The sequence below is a fragment of the Gigantopelta aegis genome, unplaced genomic scaffold (genome assembly GCF_016097555.1).
Source record: "Gigantopelta aegis isolate Gae_Host unplaced genomic scaffold, Gae_host_genome ctg3917_pilon_pilon, whole genome shotgun sequence".
Taxonomy (NCBI): Eukaryota; Metazoa; Mollusca; class Gastropoda; order Neomphalida; family Peltospiridae; genus Gigantopelta; species Gigantopelta aegis.
Genome location: NW_024533581.1, coordinates 27,409 through 35,947, shown reverse-complemented (window position 1 = coordinate 35,947; position 8,539 = coordinate 27,409). Strand labels below are relative to the sequence as shown.

General features: G+C 40.4%; 5 non-coding genes across 5 annotated transcripts; all 5 read right to left on the bottom strand.

Moving 5' to 3' along the window:
• Positions 1-249: 249 nt before the first annotated feature.
• Positions 250-368, bottom strand: LOC121392490. The gene has a single exon (XR_005960504.1). It is a non-coding gene; the product is annotated as a 5S ribosomal RNA (ribosomal RNA).
• A 1,695-nt stretch (positions 369-2,063) lies between these two features.
• LOC121392489 lies at positions 2,064-2,182 on the bottom strand. The gene has a single exon (XR_005960503.1). It is a non-coding gene; the product is annotated as a 5S ribosomal RNA (ribosomal RNA).
• A 1,698-nt stretch (positions 2,183-3,880) lies between these two features.
• On the bottom strand, positions 3,881-3,999 carry LOC121392488. Its single transcript, XR_005960502.1, has one exon. It is a non-coding gene; the product is annotated as a 5S ribosomal RNA (ribosomal RNA).
• Positions 4,000-5,695: 1,696 nt separating this feature from the next.
• Positions 5,696-5,814, bottom strand: LOC121392491. Its single transcript, XR_005960506.1, has one exon. It is a non-coding gene; the product is annotated as a 5S ribosomal RNA (ribosomal RNA).
• Positions 5,815-7,516: 1,702 nt separating this feature from the next.
• Positions 7,517-7,635, bottom strand: LOC121392487. The gene has a single exon (XR_005960501.1). It is a non-coding gene; the product is annotated as a 5S ribosomal RNA (ribosomal RNA).
• Positions 7,636-8,539: the final 904 nt, after the last annotated feature.

Below are 8,539 nucleotides of genomic sequence, written 5' to 3'. Positions count from 1 at the left end.
TTAACAAACTCAATGACGTAATCAAGGCAATTAGAATAACGGGTAGGTACCTTCGTTAAAACTTAACTGTTAATTTCTTTGCCCTGGTCCTAAAACAACAGTGCTCCTTTATAGATGAATTTATTTATGACTAGCCTCAATAATAATAATAATAATCATGGTAATAATAATCAATGAAAAATGAATAAATAAATAAATAAAATCGATATTCTAAAGTAAATTAAAATATTATTTTGTTAATAGAAAAAATTTCTACAGCACCCGGTGTTCCCAGGCGGTCACCCATCCAAGTACTAACCGGGCCCGACGTTGCTTAACTTCGTTGATCGGACGACAACCGGTGCTTTCAACGTGGTATGGCCGTAGACAACAACTGATGTAAAATAAAGGTATACGTATGTAGTATTCGGAAGTTATCATTCAGCATTCATTTTTGTTTTATTTTTTTCGACGGACAGGTAAAATGGCGTTCGGTGGGGCCAGGCGCATGTTCACGAATTTAGCGCGGGGGTTGGGTGGGGTGGGGTTCTCCACTAAGCTAGATATTGTCATTGTCTTACAATGACAAATGACGTCACGCAATTGTTAGACGCTTCGAAACGAAGTTTTGCTTCCACAGCATAAAGACTTATTTAAGAATCGCTGTGCACTGGTTGTAACGGAAAGATACCTTATAGTTCGTATCCTATAAGATAATACGCCTCAGGTGAGCGCTCTATCCAGTAAACTTGGTATTGCCGTAATATTACAATGACAAATGACGTCACGCAATTGTTTGACGCTTGGAAGCGGAGTTTGCCTTCCACGGCGAAAACAACGATATGAAAAAGAAAAAGAGAAAGAAATATGGTTGGGACGGGATAAAACCCATCGCCTTCCTATCGTACAACGCATCGCGCCTCAGGTAAGCGTTCTACCCACTAAGTTCAACATCGCCCTTGTGTTACAATGACAAATGACGTCACTGAATTTTTTGAGGCTTAGAAAGTGTAAACAATGATTTGAAAAGATATGTGTTGGGGGGAGTTGTGTGGGGGCAGTTGTCTGTTCGTGCATGTCTGTATGCGTGCGCGCGTGTAGATGTATGTTTAATTGTGCTGAGGTGTCAGTAAACAAGGATCCGTTTCTTTTTTGTTTTTGATTGGGTAGGGGTGGTGATGAGTAAAAGATAATTATGTGGAGAACGGGAAAAAAGTAGGTGTGTGTCCCTTTTCAGGAGTATGCATTTACAATACTGTTTCTGTGCGTGTGAATAAAAATCAAATATTGCAATTATGTATAAAACCACTTTCGTGTGATTTGTTTGGCTCTTAAAAGAGCCGCCACCAAGTGGCGTCTGCATTTATTCCATTTCTTCATCTTCGGATTCGGATTCGGGGGAGACGATTGCCACCTTCAGCCTCAACTCTGCAACCATTTCTGCTTTCCAGCAAGCATACTCGTAGTAAGAGTTCCGGACTCCCTCTACTGTTGCCATCTTCAGTCGCAGGTTGTAACGGAATGACTTGTGGTTGTCGATTCTCGCTTTATCATAGCGAATCTGGAGGTCTTCTAGCCTGTCGTTAAGGAAGATGACCTGCTCACAGGCTCGTCTGAAACGATTCTCAGAATCGTAGAGTTCGGCGTATAGATTGAATTTCTCCATTATATTGAACTGCAGTGTCGTAATTATAAAAATCAAATGTACAGAGAGAAGAGAAACATGCACTTTATATTCCTTATGACACGAACTAATACTCAATGTCACGTCAGCAATATACACATTGTACACAAATCCAGACCACTCAAGTGCCAGTCAATTAGTTGATCTAATTAACAAACTCAATGACGTAATCAAGGCAATTAGAATAACGGGTAGGTACCTTCGTTAAAACTTTAACTGTTAATTTCTTTGCCCTGGTCCTAAAACAACAGTGCTCCTTTATAGATGAATTTATTTATGACTAGCCTCAATAATAATAATAATAATCATGGTAATAATAATCAATGAAAAAATGAATAAATAAATAAATAAAATCGATATTCTAAAGTAAATTAAAATATTATTTTGTTAATAGAAAAAATTTCTACAGCACCCGGTGTTCCCAGGCGGTCACCCATCCAAGTACTAACCGGGCCCGACGTTGCTTAACTTCGTTGATCGGACGACAACCGGTGCTTTCAACGTGGTATGGCCGTAGACAACAACTGATGTAAAATAAAGGTATACGTATGTAGTATTCCGGAAGTTATCATTCAGCATTCATTTTTGTTTGATTTTTTTCGACGGACAGGTAAAATGGCGTTCGGTGGGGCCAGGCGCATGTTCACGAATTTAGCGCGGGGGTGGAGTGGGGTGGGGTTCTCCACTAAGCTAGATATTGTCATTGTCTTACAATGACAAATGACGTCACGCAATTGTTAGACGCTTCGAAACGAAGTTTTGCTTCCACAGCATAAAGACTTATTTAAGAATCGCTGTGCACTGGTTGTAACGGAAAGATACCTTATAGTTCGTATCCTATAAGATAATACGCCTCAGGTGATCGCTCTACCCAGTAAACTTGGTATTGCCGTAATATTACAATGACAAATGACGTCACGCAATTGTTTGACGCTTGGAAGCGGAGTTTGCCTTCCACGGCGAAAACAACGATATGAAAAAGAAAAAGAGAAAGAAATATGGTTGGGACGGGATAAAACCCATCGCCTTCCTATCGTACAACGCATCGCGCCTCAGGTAAGCGTTCTACCCACTAAGTTCAACATCGCCCTTGTGTTACAATGACAAATGACGTCACTGAATTTTTTGAGGCTTAGAAAGTGTAAACAATGATTTGAAAAGATATGTGTTGGGGGGAGTTGTGTGGGGGCAGTTGTCTGTTCGTGCATGTCTGTATGCGTGCGCGCGTGTAGATGTATGTTTAATTGTGCTGAGGTGTCAGTAAACAAGGATCCGTTTCTTTTTTGTTTTTGATTGGGTAGGGGTGGTGATGAGTAAAACATAATTATGTGGAGAGCGGGAAAAAAGTAGGTGTGTGTCCCTTTTCAGGAGTATGCATTTACAATACTGTGTCTGTGCGTGTGAATAAAAATCAAATATTGCAATTATGTATAAAACCACTTTCGTGTGATTTGTTTGGCTCTTAAAAGAGCCGCCACCAAGTGGCGTCTGCATTTATTCCATTTCTTCATCTTCGGATTCGGATTCGGGGGAGACGATTGCCACCTTCAGCCTCAACTCTGCAACCATTTCTGCTTTCCAGCAAGCATACTCGTAGTAAGAGTTCCGGACTCCCTCTACTGTTGCCATCTTCAGTCGCAGGTTGTAACGGAATGACTTGTGGTTGTCGATTCTCGCTTTATCATAGCGAATCTGGAGGTCTTCTAGCCTGTCGTTAAGGAAGATGACCTGCTCACAGGCTCGTCTGAAACGATTCTCAGAATCGTAGAGTTCGGCGTATAGATTGAATTTCTCCATTATATTGAACTGCAGTGTCGTAATTATAAAAATCAAATGTACAGAGAGAAGAGAAACATGCACTTTATATTCCTTATGACACGAACTAATACTCAATGTCACGTCAGCAATATACACATTGTACACAAATCCAGACCACTCAAGTGCCAGTCAATTAGTTGATCTAATTAACAAACTCAATGACGTAATCAAGGCAATTAGAATAACGGGTAGGTACCTTCGTTAAAACTTTAACTGTTAATTTCTTTGCCCTGGTCCTAAAACAACAGTGCTCCTTTATAGATGAATTTATTTATGACTAGCCTCAATAATAATAATAATAATCATGGTAATAATAATCAATGAAAAAAAATGAATAAATAAATAAATAAAATCGATATTCTAAAGTAAATTAAAATATTATTTTGTTAATAGAAAAAATTTCTACAGCACCCGGTGTTCCCAGGCGGTCACCCATCCAAGTACTAACCGGGCCCGACGTTGCTTAACTTCGTTGATCGGACGACAACCGGTGCTTTCAACGTGGTATGGCCGTAGACAACAACTGATGTAAAATAAAGGTATACGTATGTAGTATTCCGGAAGTTATCATTCAGCATTCATTTTTGTTTTATTTTTTTCGACGGACAGGTAAAATGGCGTTCGGTGGGGCCAGGCGCATGTTCACGAATTTAGCGCGGGGGTGGAGTGGGGTGGGGTTCTCCACTAAGCTAGATATTGTCATTGTCTTACAATGACAAATGACGTCACGCAATTGTTAGACGCTTCGAAACGAAGTTTTGCTTCCACAGCATAAAGACTTATTTAAGAATCGCTGTGCACTGGTTGTAACGGAAAGATACCTTATAGTTCGTATCCTATAAGATAATACGCCTCAGGTGATCGCTCTATCCAGTAAACTTGGTATTGCCGTAATATTACAATGACAAATGACGTCACGCAATTGTTTGACGCTTGGAAGCGGAGTTTGCCTTCCACGGCGAAAACAACGATATGAAAAAGAAAAAGAGAAAGAAATATGGTTGGGACGGGATAAAACCCATCGCCTTCCTATCGTACAACGCATCGCGCCTCAGGTAAGCGTTCTACCCACTAAGTTCAACATCGCCCTTGTGTTACAATGACAAATGACGTCACTGAATTTTTTGAGGCTTAGAAAGTGTAAACAATGATTTGAAAAGATATGTGTTGGGGGGAGTTGTGTGGGGGCAGTTGTCTGTTCGTGCATGTCTGTATGCGTGCGCGCGTGTAGATGTATGTTTAATTGTGCTGAGGTGTCTGTAAACAAGGATCCGTTTCTTTTTTGTTTTTGATTGGGTAGGGGTGGTGATGAGTAAAACATAATTATGTGGAGAGCGGGAAAAAAGTAGGTGTGTGTCCCTTTTCGGGACTATGCATTTACAATACTGTGTCTGTGCGTGTGAATAAAAATCAAATATTGCAATTATGTATAAAACCACTTTCGTGTGATTTGTTTGGTTCTTAAAAGAGCCGCCACCAAGTGGCGTCTGCATTTATTCCATTTCTTCATCTTCGGATTCGGATTCGTGGAAGACGATTGCTACCTTCAGCCTCAACTCTGCAACCATTTCTGCTATCCAGCAAGCATACTCGTAGTAAGAGTTCCGGACTCCCTCTACTGTTGCCATCTTCAGTCGCAGGTTCTAACGGAATGACTTGTGGTTGTCGATTCTCGCTTTATCATAGCGAATCTGGAGGTCTTCTAGCCTGTCGTTAAGGAAGATGACCTGCTCACAGGCTTCTCTGAAACGATTCTCAGAATCGTAGAGTTCGGCGTATAGATTGAATTTCTCCATTATATTGAACTGCAGTGTCGTAATTATAAAAATCAAATGTACAGAGAGAAGAGAAACATGCACTTTATATTCCTTATGACACGAACTAATACTCAATGTCACGTCAGCAATATACACATTGTACACAAATCCAGACCACTCAAGTGCCAGTCAATTAGTTGATCTAATTAACAAACTCAATGACGTAATCAAGGCAATTAGAATAACGGGTAGGTACCTTCGTTAAAACATTAACTGTTAATTTCTTTGCCCTGGTCCTAAAACAACAGTGCTCCTTTATAGATGAATTTATTTATGACTAGCCTCAATAATAATAATAATAATCATGGTAATAATAATCAATGAAAAAATGAATAAATAAATAAATAAAATCGATATTCTAAAGTAAATTAAAATATTATTTAGTTAATAGAAAAAATTTCTACAGCACCCGGTGTTCCCAGGCGGTCACCCATCCAAGTACTAACCGGGCCCGACGTAGCTTAACTTCGTTGATCGGACGACAACCGGTGCTTTCAACGTGGTATGGCCGTAGACAACAACTGATGTAAAATAAAGGTATACGTATGTAGTATTCCGGAAGTTATCATTCAGCATTCATTTTTGTTTTATTTTTTTCGACGCACAGGTAAAATGGCGTTCGGTGGGGCCAGGCGCATGTTCACGAATTTAGCGCGGGGGTGGGGTGGGGTGGGGTGGGGGGGGGTTCTCCACTAAGCTAGATATTGTCATTGTCTTACAATGACAAATGACGTCACGCAATTGTTAGACGCTTCGAAACGAAGTTTTGCTTCCACAGCATAAAGACTTATTTAAGAATCGCTGTGCACTGGTTGTAACGGAAAGATACCTTATAATTCGCATCCTATAAGATAATACGCCTCAGGTGAGCGCTCTACCCAGTAAACTTGGTATTGCCGTAATATTACAATGACAAATGACGTCACGCAATTGTTTGACGCTTGGAAGCGGAGTTTGCCTTCCACGGCGAAAACAACGATATGAAAAAGAAAAAGAGAAAGAAATATGGTTGGGACGGGATAAAACCCATCGCCTTGCTGTCGTACAACGCATCGCGCCTCAGTAAGCGTTCTACCCACTAAGTTCAACATCGCCCTTGTGTTACAATGACAAATGACGTCACTGAATTTTTTGAGGCTTAGAAAGTGTAAACAATGATTTGAAAAGATATGTGTTGGGGGGAGTTGTGTGGGGGCAGTTGTCTGTTCGTGCATGTCTGTATGCGTGCGCGCGTGTAGATGTATGTTTAATTGTGCTGAGGTGTCAGTAAACAAGGATCCGTTTCTTTTTTGTTTTTGATTGGGTAGGGGTGGTGATGAGTAAAAGATAATTATGAGGAGAGCGGGAAAAAAGTAGGTGTGTGTCCCTTTTCGGGAGTATGCATTTACAATACTGTTTCTGTGCGTGTGAATAAAAATCAAATATTGCAATTATGTATAAAACCACTTTCGTGTGATTTGTTTGGCTCTTAAAAGAGCCGCCACCAAGTGGCGTCTGCATTTATTCCATTTCTTCATCTTCGGATTCGGATTCGGGGGAGACGATTGCCACCTTCAGCCTCAACTCTGCAACCATTTCTGCTTTCCAGCAAGCATACTCGTAGTAAGAGTTCCGGACTCCCTCTACTGTTGCCATCTTCAGTCGCAGGTTGTAACGGAATGACTTGTGGTTGTCGATTCTCGCTTTATCATAGCGAATCTGGAGGTCTTCTAGCCTGTCGTTAAGGAAGATGACCTGCTCACAGGCTCGTCTGAAACGATTCTCAGAATCGTAGAGTTCGGCGTATAGATTGAATTTCTCCATTATATTGAACAGCAGTGTCGTAATTATAAAAATGAAATGTACAGAGAGAAGAGAAACATGCACTTTATATTCCTTATGACACGCACTAATACTCAGTGTCACGTCAGCAATATACACATTGTACACAAATCCAGACCACTCAAGTGCCAGTCAATTAGTTGATCTAATTAGCAAACTCAATGACGTAATCAAGGCAATTAGAATAACGGGTAGGCACCTTTGTTACAACTTTAACTGTTAATTTCTTTGCCGTGGTCCTAAAACAACAGTGCTCCTTTAAAGATGAATTTATTTATGACTAGCCTCAATAATAATAATAATAATAATAATAATAATAAATGAATAAATAAATAAATAAATAAATAAAATCGATATTCTAAAGTAAATTAAAATATTATTTTTTTAATAGAAAAAATGTCTACAGCACCCGGTGTTCCCAGGCGGTCACCCATCCAAGTACTAACCGGGCCCGACGTTGCTTAACTTCGGTGATCGGACGAGAACCGGTGCTTTCAACCTGGTATGGCCGTAGACAACAACTGATGTAAAATAAAGGTATACGTATGTAATATTCTGGAAGTTATCATGCAGCATTCATTTTTGTTTTATTTTTTTCGACGGACAGGTAAAATGGCGTTCGGTAGGGCCAGACGCATGTTCACGAATTTAGCGCAGGGGTGGGGTGGGGTGGTGTTCTCCACTAAGCTCGATATTGTCATTTTCTTACAATGTCAAATGACGTCACGCAATTGTTTGACGGTTAGAAACGAAATTTTGCTTCCACAGCATAAAGACTTACTTAAGAATAGCTGTGCACCGGTTGTAACGGAAAGATACCTTATAGTTCGTATCCTATAAGGTAATACGCCTCAGGTGAGCTCTCTACCCAGTATACTTGATATTGCCGTAATATTACAATGACAAATGACATCTCGCAATTGTTTGACACCTGGAAGCGAAGTTTGCCTTCCACGGCGAACACAATGATATGAAAAAGAAAAAGAGAAAGAAATATGGGTGGGACGGGATAAAACCCATCGCCTTCCTATCGTACAACGCATCGCGCCTCAGGTAAGCGTTCTACCCACTAAGTTTAACAGTGTGTTACAATGACAAATGACGTCACGGAATTGTTTGAGGCTTGGACAGTGTAAACAATGATTTGAAAAGATATGTGGCGGGGGGGGGGGGGGGGGGGTGCACGTGTGTGCTCGTGCATGTGTGTATGCGTGCGCGCGTGTAGATGTATGTTTAAATGTGCTGATGTGTCAGTAAACAAGGATCCCTTTCTTTTTTGTTTTTGTTTGGGTAGGGGTGGTGATGAGTAAAACATAATTATGTGGGGAGCGGGAAAAAAGGAGGTGTGTGTCCCTTTTTAGGAGTATACCTTTACAATACTGTGTCTGTGCGTGTGAATAAAAATCAAATATTGCAATTA